At 32.5% G+C, this 12,203-nt stretch overlaps 1 protein-coding gene across 4 annotated transcripts in view; it reads left to right on the top strand.

Moving 5' to 3' along the window:
• LOC124533270 (myotubularin-related protein 4) overlaps positions 1-12,203 on the top strand; it is an 87,173-nt gene that overhangs the window by 34,440 nt on the left and 40,530 nt on the right. Inside the window, exon 1 of one of the 4 annotated variants that reach the window (XM_047108477.1) lies at positions 6,837-7,031. The exons of 1 other annotated variant lie outside the window; for it this stretch is intronic. The gene's annotated coding sequence lies outside the window, so the exon portion shown is untranslated. Of the gene's footprint in view, positions 1-6,836; positions 7,056-12,203 lie in introns of those variants that run through there. 2 more of the 4 variants (XM_047108478.1, XM_047108479.1) reach the window with 2 other exon arrangements.

The following is a 12,203-nucleotide window of genomic DNA, read 5'->3' as shown; positions in this document are numbered from 1 at the left end:
AATATATATAAATGTGAAATGAACTCTGCCTGTTTGTTTAAATTTGATATGTAGCAAATTTGAAGTCCCATGAAGGACATAGGCTAATTTCTTGTCTAAAACCTGACAAGCAACCCCTAAAACGCGAGCATTCGGCGACAACTAGTATGGTATATATGTATATATGAATTATTGACTGCGATATATCATATTCAATGTTGAACCTCAATATTATTGAAAAGTATTAATAGTAGGTATACATCATTATTTATTTAGTAATCAAATCGGTAAATTCCCCACCACTGGGCTGAGGTCCCCCCTTCTTTGAGGCTTTGGGATGGTTAACCAGTGGAGTTTAATTAATTAAATATATTAAAATAAATAAATACCATAACACAGTTACCGCGTCCGGATGTTTCTGATTCCATCAAGCGTAAACGACTGGACGTATTCTAATACAACTTGGTACAAGAGTCATCGAACCCATGGCCTTTGTTTAGAGACAAGTTTTTCACAAATGCGTCAGACGATGCTAGATGCAAAAACAGTGCTTGGTAAAAAACAAGGTTACCAAACAACAATAACACCAGACTACGATTTTGAAGCACCAGTTACGAATATTTGCATTGAATTCGATAATATCAACTATGTGTATAGTTGGCTTAACAATACCAATTCAATTGACGAGAATAAAGGAAAATTTTAAAAATATATGAAATACTAGCTGATACTGCCACTTTGTCCAGGCGATATTTTTAAAACGGTACCGCAGCACACTATACTTCAGTCTCTACTACATCCCCTTGAGAGGTGAATTAAATTCAGTAGCCTATGTCTATGTGGCATATCCGTTTGAAATTAGAAGACTTTGATACCGTTTGACCGAAATCAACCATAGAAATTATCACATATGTGTATGTATGGAGAAGTTTCTTATAATAACTGCAATGTTGTAACTCGCCATTAACTGACGGTGCAACACATCGACATGTCTTTAATAGATTTAACACAGATAGGATAACGTATACTAGGATTTACTATTTATAAGTAAGCAAGATAGGACAGACATCTAGTAATATGTATAAAATTCATACTATATGTATGTAGATCTATTAGCAACCATTCGTAAAACAGTCAATATTTCAATAGGTCCCTTCCTGTGTTTACTTTCGCTTTCAACGGATCTCGTATTTGTCCAAACCATTCGATCACATAACAGACCAAGCCGTTCAGACTGCTCCATTCAGGTTGATTGTTTAAGCTTTCAGTTTTAACCCTAATATGTTTTTATTTTCTTAATATCCTCAAAATTGACAAATTTGTTAAGCTTCGTATTGGTAGTACAACTAGTAATATTTTTAATTTCAAAGTGTATTTTAATTGTGTGTGATCATTTTTCATTTAATTATTGAATTCTACCTTTGGATATCGCGTCAGAATTCCAAATTTCATCCACACAATCTCGAGGTTTGGTAATCTACAACAGCGGGGTTATTTTTATTTTCTGTCTCGCACCCTGTGGAACCAGTTTTGAATGGGGGTTTTTCCGAACCGATACGACTCGAGAACCTTCCAGAAATTATGTAAAAAATAAGGTTGAAATTACTAAATAATACTTTTCCAAACTATTGAATAGGAATAAAGTCTAACATTAAGTAGTCTCTTCCTACTCAGATTTTGTATTCCTTTGATCACTGCATTTTTTTTACGATATCATATAAGAAACTTTAAATTATCAGTGTTTCTTTACTATATTGTCCATGTATTATACATATACAAAATCATTCATCTCGATTCACAAAAACCGTTACGTAATTTTAAAGATCTAAGCATGCATAGAGACGGAAAGCTGTGAGCGACTTTGTTTCATCCTACGTAATGATGATAATAATGAACTGTAACTCTCCTCTGTGTCGTCTTCTCTCGGATAAAAATGCAACATAATCATATTGTTTACCCAGCCCCTTGCGGCCGTGCCACTTTCACTATTCTCTCTATTATGAATATCGCGTTACGTTAGTTAAAACACCCATCAGCGTGCCCTTCACCTACTAAAATGTAACATGTCTACGTGACGAACTACGCGTACTATTGTAAATTGTTGTTTTTCTGGAACTTTTCGACTGTTAAATGTTCATGTTTTCGTAACTATAAATGTATTATTATATTAAACTAGCGACCTGCCCCAGATTCGCACGAGCACAATGCTGATATTAAATAAACTACAGATTTGTTCTTGTTTATTGTAAGTATTGAACATAATATTATACAAAAATCTCCCTATCGAATCTGTTAAAGAAAAACACATCAAAATCCTTTGCGTAATTTTAAAGATCTAAGCATACATAGGGACAGACAGCGGTAAGCGACTTTGTTTTATAGTATGTAATGATTTCTAGAATATTCTAGAAACGTGTTATGAAAATATCGCAATTAGATGTGCAACTTGTTAGTTACTGGAATTTATATCGTCACAACAACTTTTATTAATCTTAGAGTGTATTTAAACAAGTTCCAAACTAAAGTTATAATAACTAAATAATTAAAGCAGTTTAAATGCTAGGAAATGAATTTTACTATGTTTTATGTAAAATCTGTCGTGCGACTGGGAACTTTGCAACAAGTTTGTGACAACTAGAGAAAATTCATCAGTAAACCTTATTGGTGTGGACGCAAGTGTGAAAATTGAAAAGCATACTTTGCTGCTCGTTACATTGCTGTTGCGCTGGATTCTAAATTGCTGGCTAAACTTGTCCGTTCAGATCGTGTACGGATTATCTTTTCATTTGAGTAATGAAGTATTAATATTGTTTATACCCACTACTTTGATTTTGATTTTAAATCACTAAAGAGAATAAACTATCGAACAATCGGCACTAAATACTTAAAATTATTTGTAATATTTAAGTGACATTAAAAAAAATACAAAAACAATGATTTTTCAGTTCCAAATTTATAATTATCAAACAGTTCTAAATATCTACATTAAAAACAAGTCACATATTGATAGATCTGATCTTGACTTCGTTTGTAAGAAACATAAAAATATACAGAATTTACTGGGTATGACTGTTTTCATGTAAGCCCATCAAAAATATTCCTTAGTATCGTTGTGATCCATTTGTATTGATAGGCACGATGGAAGTTACATTCTAGTTACCTAGTTTAATATTTCTTACCCTGCCAATATTTATAGGAGGTGAATATTTAACGTCAGGAAGCCATTTTGTAAGAATGTCAACCTTTATGTAGATTAATAATTTAAAAAAAGGTATTGTACGTATGATGGAACAGACTGTAGAAGTAAAAGCTTCGGCTGATATCGAAAACATATGCCCTGCGTTACAAAATGACTAAAATTATCTATTTACATCCCCTGGAATTATTCGCTTTTCGCTATCACCAAGTTCGCTGCGAATCCCTAATGACTAATTTATTAATATCAGTTTATAATAATAACATATTACAACAAAAGTATAATTGCTCTCATACCTATACATAACGTAAGATTCCCTATACTTAGAATTATTTTTTTCGTATTGTCGTGCTTCTAGAAACGTAAATAAAATGCTAAATTATACCATTTTAACAAACCTCAAAGGTACATAGTAATTACCAACAAATGTTTTACGGAGCTCTGTTCTCACGTTATATGATTGTACGTTTCATACAGATTGGTTAAATTTTATAATAACACTAGCTGTGCCCGCGACCTTGTACGAGTTTGAATTTAAAAAATATATATATTGTAGCCTAAGTTCCCTATTACGTCAGTTATCTGTCCGTGAAAGTCCGGTCAAAATTGGTGCAGCTGTTCTAGAGTTTACACAGAACGAACAGACAGAAAAACTGATAAAAACTGTAAAAAATGTTATTTTGGTATATGTATCGTGTATGCATTGAGTAAAAAAGGGCTATTTTAATATTACAAACAGACACTCGAATTTTATTTATAGATTTTATTGCGGTGTATCGACGCGTGTAAAAAACGAATGTAACAACTATAAGTAACAACAAACTGTTCGGAAACTTTAATCGATTATTTATTATATGTCTTCAAGTTCGTTTTACTAACAGTGATAGTATTTTTACTTTTATCACAACACTAGTTAGCATTACGGATGCGTTCACAAAACGAAGCCATAATAACTGATGTAAATTTTAAATAATACTTACCATTATTTCTGATCAATTTTCTTTAATACTCTGTTTTAAGTTAACGGACATGACATTCAGAAATTACAGTTTATTATTAAGTATTCATAATAATATGATTCCTATCATAAATTTTTTGTGTCAGAGTATTTTCAAATGTAAATAATCAACCAAAAAAAAACATTTTAACTATTCAATAATAACAATCCAAGGATAAACTATATGCCAATTAACAATAGTTTGAACTATTACGTTAACTGCCTAATATTCATTGTTCAGCGATACGACCGTGACAAGTTTTAAAACGCACAGGAAGCTGGAAAATTTAAATACATAATAACTATAGGAATAATGCTTCGTTTCGAAAATTTACACGGAAACGTAGTTGGAAAACATTCGCGGAAGTTATATGTGAATGCAATCGAGACATCCTTGAAAACATGCAGCTGCATTGATGAGAGAAATAATTCAGATCCGCATAAAATAGATTTATAGTTTTAGGTATAATAGAAATGTAACCAGGCTCTACCTTTGCAAGTAAAGGTATATTTTTGGAACATTAATAATTATTGATACTGCCAAAAATATAATCAGATAATATTCTGTTCGGCATTTCTTGGTGGTAGGGCTTTGTGCAAGCCGATAGTATACATATAAACAGATACATATATTGGAAGTGGAAATGCTAATTGTCTAAGTAATGTCATCATCCGCGTCTAATACCCTTTGGGTATAGATATTAATTTCCACTTTACACACTTCACTTACACTTTTGTACTTCTCAAAGTTTAGTCTGCGTCGTATGTAATCTGCTTATCTCTCTTTTAGTTAACCATCACTTTTGTTTCGAGCCCTTGAGTTCCTTTTTGGTCTTAGATCGTTAATGTATAAGGTAGGTTATACACATATAGCCAAGATATCTTCAAGCATCGGCTAAGGAGACCTTAAACGTCAACAGATATGGTAACAGTATGGAATAGGAATGTATTTTAAGCTATGTATATATGTATACAATTAACAATGCCATAGTGCATAAAGTATTATTCACAGGTCATCTTGATAAGTTCCAATTACAATATATTAAAAAGGGTTTGTTTAAAACGAAGATCTGTGATGATTAAATTTTACTTATTACACATTGTCTATAAGTGAGCCTTGATAAGGTTTCTTTTAAATGATCATCTGTCAACGGCAAATATCTCATTGATGATGATGATATAGTGACAGGAATCTGTCACTATATCTTACAATTCCTCATGGATGTACCCTACCTCGTCTTTAATTAAATCTTAAACATTCAGCAAAATATATTTCTTGCTATGGAACGCTGTAAAGTGGTAGAATAGTTACACGCCGGTTTATCTCTTTCTTACAACGGCGATTTCAGACTTAAAAGAAGAAGATAAAGAATTAAGTATTCTCTAACTGTAAAACATTTATAAATAAGGAAATGTATGTGTATTCAGTAGTACGAATTTCACCGTTGGTCAACAGCCTTCATGCGAATTATCTAAACACTCTACTAGTTTTTTACTCTTAAGTGCTTCATTGCGTATTTGAATAGGTGTTTTGCCAGTCTCAGATTTTTTTTCATCCATTTAGATTTTGTAATGATGTTTTCCTCTTGCGGTCAGTACGAAATAAATTACAAAACGAATATAGCACTTGAAAAGAATTGGTCTTGATTGGAGATTTCAATCTTATATTGACCTTTACTTGATATATTAATGTATCCACTGACTATCGCGTCTCCTATCTTAGTAAAGCTTTTTTTCTTGTTCTTTCAGTCGCAGAAACATCAAACCTATTTCGAAAAATGTGCGTTGAAATGTGCCACAATATATCCTTTATCGCAAAATTGAAGCAATATCCTATACAACAATATTAACCAACAGTAAATTTGCACACTCACAATTATTACTCAGATGAATAAAGAGAACTCCCACGATAACATTAAAAACATTGGCTGATTTAACAGATGATTCAGCAGTTCTTAAGGCCTATTTTTAGATCATTTTTAACAACGTAAATTTGTCTGAATAAGAGCAACATTTGTTATGGTTTATATTGCTTTTGTGATGCCTTTGTTACCTTTATTTATTTTTGAAATTCTGATAGCCTTCAATTTCTTATGTGAATCTTCAATTTATTCATTTTTTTTAACACAAACATTTATCTTCTATCTTTTTTGCGAACGATTACCGCACAAGGTAACTTATCACAGGCGTCTAGAGCTCTAGGAAAACTTTCTTAAAAGATGCAGAACTAAACTTGGATCGATACAATACACAAAGATCTTGCAAGTCATCGAAGTAAGATATAAAAATCAATTACAACAAAGATTATTATCATTTTCGAAATATTTGTTGTAAACGATATTCACTATAATATGTCTTATGGGAATTATTGTCGTCTATCAAAACAACAACAGCAAGTCTGTAAACAAGTTTTTATTAAGTAGTCGAACCCTTGATGAATGGTCTGGGTTTTTGTGGTCATACAAACCCGCAGTATCGAGGAATGATGAGGTAAGTGAGTACGCACGCGCTTACGTTGCACAATTTACGATGGGTACCTCTAGTCTGAGTTCAGAGTCTACTGTCTACTGTCTAGTAGCGTTGTAGCAAAAGACGCGCGTTTTAGACGCCGCCAGCTCCCCGCACGCTGCACGCCCGCCCCGCCGCCCCGCCGCCCTCCTCGCGCCTCCAGTTGCTCCGCAGCTGCCGCGTGTGTCCGTCGCATTCTCAATGCGACACCGCTCCTCATCTGTCATAATATGGATATATATCATATTCGCGCTCTTGTCAATATTCAGTTCTCATATTTGTGGTTTTGTGAAGTCTCCGACAAGTATAAATGGATTATATTGTAAAGTGCGATCGGAAACGATTAGAATTGTAAGGTCCGCAATGGAATTTCTAGTATGGCCAACCGCGCGCTCCGTCATGTTCGGCACATGGCTTCATAATACTGTGGTGGTGCGCAAAATACGAGTTTACTATAACGTTACACCTCGAAACAACATAATATAGTGAAATTCTTACGTTTATTTAATCTCCGTCGTTGAACAAAAGTGACTGCATGAGTCGTACATATAAAACACGGCATGGTGTACTCGTGGCGTCCACGTTACACTATGGCGGGCTTTAGTTCAAAGTCTGCCGTGAGTATTGTATTTACGCCTCAGAACCGCAATACAATATAGCACTTGTGCGATTGTATAATAAGTTGTACGTTAAATTTGTTTATAAACATGCCCCCGGTTAAACAATTGCAAAATGTTTTCATAAGGCGCTTTGCGTGTTTTAAATTAAAAGTGAGAGTGTCCATCGGATTTGTTGCAATATTTTTCCAATTGTAATTCTTCATACAAAAACGCTGCTTTGTTCAAAGTATATTCGGTCCGAGGTCACTGGCTCTACATCAAGTTGGCTAATCGTTCAGAAACATTCAATGAATTGTTTTTTTAATTCAAAACAGCTGTAATCGACGTGTACATTTGTAATACCTACACTTATTAGTTGAGCGTTCGTTAGCATACTGTACATACCGACTACCTTTAAATCGGAAATAATACACGTCAGTCAAATGAGTAAGACACGTAAGTCAAAGTGGCATTCAATTACATTATACCTTCGTGTATATCAATTATTCAAATGCAATATAAGTGTAGTCAATTAAAGTTGTAGTAACTAAAGAAAAGTTCACAGGCGTGGTCAACTGACCAGTCGCATTCTCTCGGCGTTGACTTCCTGAAATCTAATCAGACTAATCAGGTTCCCATTGCGATTCAAGAAATAAATTCCATTATCAATTCACAATGCTTAATTGAAATGCCAATCATTTGAGCACGTTTATTGTGATATGCCAGTAATTATACAACAAGCTGTTGCATTTTCTTCAGAAAAATTATCATGTATTGCTCTTTTATTTATTTTAAGGTATTTTTCATACAATTGATCAATTAAATTAATTGAGAATGCTTATCGACAATAACATCATTCGTTATCTATTGTATTTACAAATCGTACATTATATTTACATAACACAAGAACACTATGCCGAAGTAGGTCCTGTTATCTCGTGTTCGTTATGTTATCTTACCACATTGCTAGCTCGTTGTTATAATTTGCCAAATAAATGCCCTATTTGAAGATAAGTGAAAGTAACATTAACCTGACAGAGTTTCGAAGCATTAATATCAAATAAAGATGCGGTCTATCAATTACCGTCTAGACTGGGTATCGTAATAATAAGTTTATAACAGTTGTCGCATTAGGGAAAGGTTATGCAACGGGAGAAAGCCACGTGGCCCAATCGTGTTTTGTGCGCATGTCAAATAGGTGAACCCATTTTGATATGGATTACATCCTTCACGCCTCGAATTTTATAGAGATATAATTCTTTTTGAATAAAGAAACTAAAATATAATTAAGATATTTAAACGTAATGCAATGTAAATAAAAATGTTAAACGATTAATATATTACATTTTTATTATAATTCTTATCTAATACAGTGATCAAGTGTAATATTTAATTGAAACTATTTTAATAATTAACTTGAAAAGTTTGCAAGTGATAGTAAAATTTACAAGCCACGTGGTGCTCCCGAGCTGTGCGCAAGTCTACGCGTCACAGCTGTGAACTAGGAAAATCGTTAACATCCACCGCATCAGATGGTCTATCTTTTCACCTTCATTACAATACAAACTGTGATCTTATATACGGATAACGAAAAATATATATATGTGATTATACAAGTAATGGTTTAATAAAATCTAATACTTTAATCTTAGCAATGCTTTGTCCTATTTAGATACGGATAAGAAATCTAAACTCTTGTGTTTAATTTCCTAAAATAATAAATGAATTTTCATTTTGTTGTCTTTATCAGCTGTATTAAGTCTAGTTTAAGTCGTTTAAACGTGATTTATTACAATTTACGTTATTGGGGTGTATTTTTTATGTCCTCCTTCCTGTTTTTTTTTATTGTACTTTAAAGGTTTCCTGACTGACCTTTAGTTCACGTGAGCAGAAAGGCGGCGCTTTGCCAAGTCAACTTTCTCTGCAAAAGCATTTGATTCAAGAAATGTTTCATTTATATACAAATTTCATTACTTTAGAACCACTGTTTTTTGATTCGATCAATCTTTTGAAGATCAATCGGTCTTGTCGCAGAATTTTATAATTCCTTTCCTTTATAATTTTGGCAATAAATAAAATTAGAATTTATTGGTTTGAGTTAGTTGTCTTTTATTATTTTTATTTTCAGATGAATCTCTTACTTTATAAATAAATTCTCGAGCAGTTTGATTTCTATTTTTACTCTACTTTTATTATTGTTTAGATAATCTTATACAGTTGATATTTATTAATAATATCGTATTCTACTATCTGAAGGTCGTACACACAGCATCTTGTGTTGTTTAATCATTCGAAGAACTTATTTATCGCCATTCGTAAAGTTCTACTATATTATTGTCTATTTCTGGTTTTTCATAATAAAGTTGAAGCTACTTAAAAGATCGATAAATATTTTCAACAGTAAAGTTCGTGTAGTTATATTCAAATTACCATGTAGGTATTTCGTTTAATGAAACCTTTTTAAAAATTTCTAACGGAAGAACAGTAAACGACAAACAACATATGTGTTTTTACAAGTGCTTTATCGTTAACGAGGTCACGTGATTTCCACGCGGATATCCGACCTTATTCCATCAACATTTAGTTGCTTGTAGAGATCATTATAAGGTCAATCAAATAAGAATTATCTCTTATGTTATTCCTCTATTGGTTTTGAAATATATCATAACTTGCTGTTTTTAATTGTTTTAATTTGGTTGTAATTGTTTGAATAGTATATAAATTTTAATTTAGAAATGAATTTTCAAGAAGATGGTAATACCCATTATGAAAAAATGTGGTTAAATTGATACATGTATATTGTTAGTGTTTGTTCATTCATCCATTATCAATTTAACGCGGTGTTTCATTTATGTTGTTTTACTGTAATCATAAATGATCATTCAAAGGTCTAAGCTATTTGTTTATTTATTTAGGAACATCATGAAACATCATAACTTTGTGATTACAAAGATGGTCGGTGTGGTCGTAATGTGATGGGTTAGAACTTATTCGATCCTATTTGCCTTTATTTAGCAACAATTTTAAGACGCTCATCTGAGAAATGTTTCTATATGTTTATAGAATGAATTGCGAAATTAGGCTATATGTATAATTTATTTTCGTGTATGTTGTCTAGGTAAAAGATTGGAGAGCAAATTGTGCATGTACTTGAATAGTCATGATATTTGCTTGGAGTTACATGGTCGTGATTTTCGACACGATTTATGATATCACCAAAAACAAACCTTGGCCCACTATCATCCTCGTTTTTAATGTCATGTGTTTGCTAAATTGTTTATACGATAAATCTTTTAATCGCCCTTGTGCGCATGACACTCGAGTCATACACGTCCTTTATCAATCCACGAATCTATAAAAGGAATGTTTGCTTAGTAAAAGTCATGTGACCGTCGATATTGCTTGAATTTCGATCTAGTGTTACTCGACAGTATCAAATGTTCTTGGACGTGTTAAAAATGAATGGGAAACTTTATATATGTTGTCATTTTATATTTAGAATGCGTTGAAATTCCACACTAGTGAAAGAGATATAATGACAATCGTGTAAAATGGTCTAACAGTTTTGTGTTACACGTATTCCAACACCACCGCAAAATTCCTGGTGAAACTAAGTAGAAATTCAGTTTTTACAGCTAAACTATTGTTGTCTGACTAGATTTTCACCCGTTTGTTCATTTATGCTTTGGAATGTCGGACGTAACATGAGAATAGTGAATGGCTACGTCGACGTCGCTTGCAGTCCGGCTCTATGAGACTCGACTGCTTTATCTTTCATTATAATATCATTTGATTGAATCATGCCATTGAAAAACCATATCCTACTACCTAGTTACGAGATAGAGGCGAATAATGATAATGTCGACATAAGTCAGCATGAGAAGAATTTACTGTAGTTTTTTTTAATTATATTTAGTTCCTGTTGTTAATAATATAATTTGTATGAAATTATTTTTCTTTTCAAATGCGCTTTTCAAAAGAGTGCACCGTTAAGGACATATGGCGCATCAGTGATGTAATGTGATGATAAATATTTCTTAAAGCGCTAATTGCTATGTGCGGTTATGACCATTTACCATCAGATGGCCTATTTGACCGTTACTTCATATAAATGCCATCGCGTCGAGATTGCGCCGTTTAGAGCCGTAACTCTCGTAACCCCATGGGATTTTTTCCTATAACGAGAGACGTGTGTAATATCTCATATTAAAGTCATTACAACCACTCAAATGAAAGTAAAGAATGTGTTTATTTTTGGGTCCATAACCAATTGAGCAATTGGGTAGTCAGCCCCAAAAATAAATGACCCACTTTTGTTTTTTTTTATATAAAGAATAATAAGATATTCATGGTCGAATAACATGTCGTACGTCTGTGCCAGTTCGCAATACATTTTGCCAATGTCAAGTATAATGAACCGGATACATGTATACATATATCTTAAATATTCTTAAACATTTGATGTGTGTCATAGGACTTGGTTATATTTGAAAAATGTTTTTTAACAAATAAAAATTCTGATCACATTTTACTATTTTTGTATCAGTAATGGATACGAATTACCAATTAAAAATCTATTAGGTAATTACAGTATTGACACCACATATATGTATTTATTATAAATACATATATGTATAATATACATAATAATCGAATAACATACTCGATTAACAAGTTGACATTCCTTAAAAGGTTGTGAAAAGAAAATCTAATGAAACATAAATTACATAACCAATAGCATCATAACACCGTCACATTAATTTTGCCCAAAAAATTCCATACTCGTTAAAGATTTATTTAGAAGCAATTTAGTTACTACTGAATAAAATTATAAGTATTCAAAATAAGAATTTCATTAATTAGTTTCGATTAAAATTCTTAGTAGCTTAATCGTAACTTATTAAGATATAGATAGAAAGGCACT

This window comes from Vanessa cardui, chromosome 10, assembly GCF_905220365.1.
Source record: "Vanessa cardui chromosome 10, ilVanCard2.1, whole genome shotgun sequence".
Taxonomy (NCBI): Eukaryota; Metazoa; Arthropoda; class Insecta; order Lepidoptera; family Nymphalidae; genus Vanessa; species Vanessa cardui.
The sequence above is the reverse complement of the archived record's forward strand: the minus strand, read 5'-3'. Positions and strand labels throughout refer to the sequence as shown.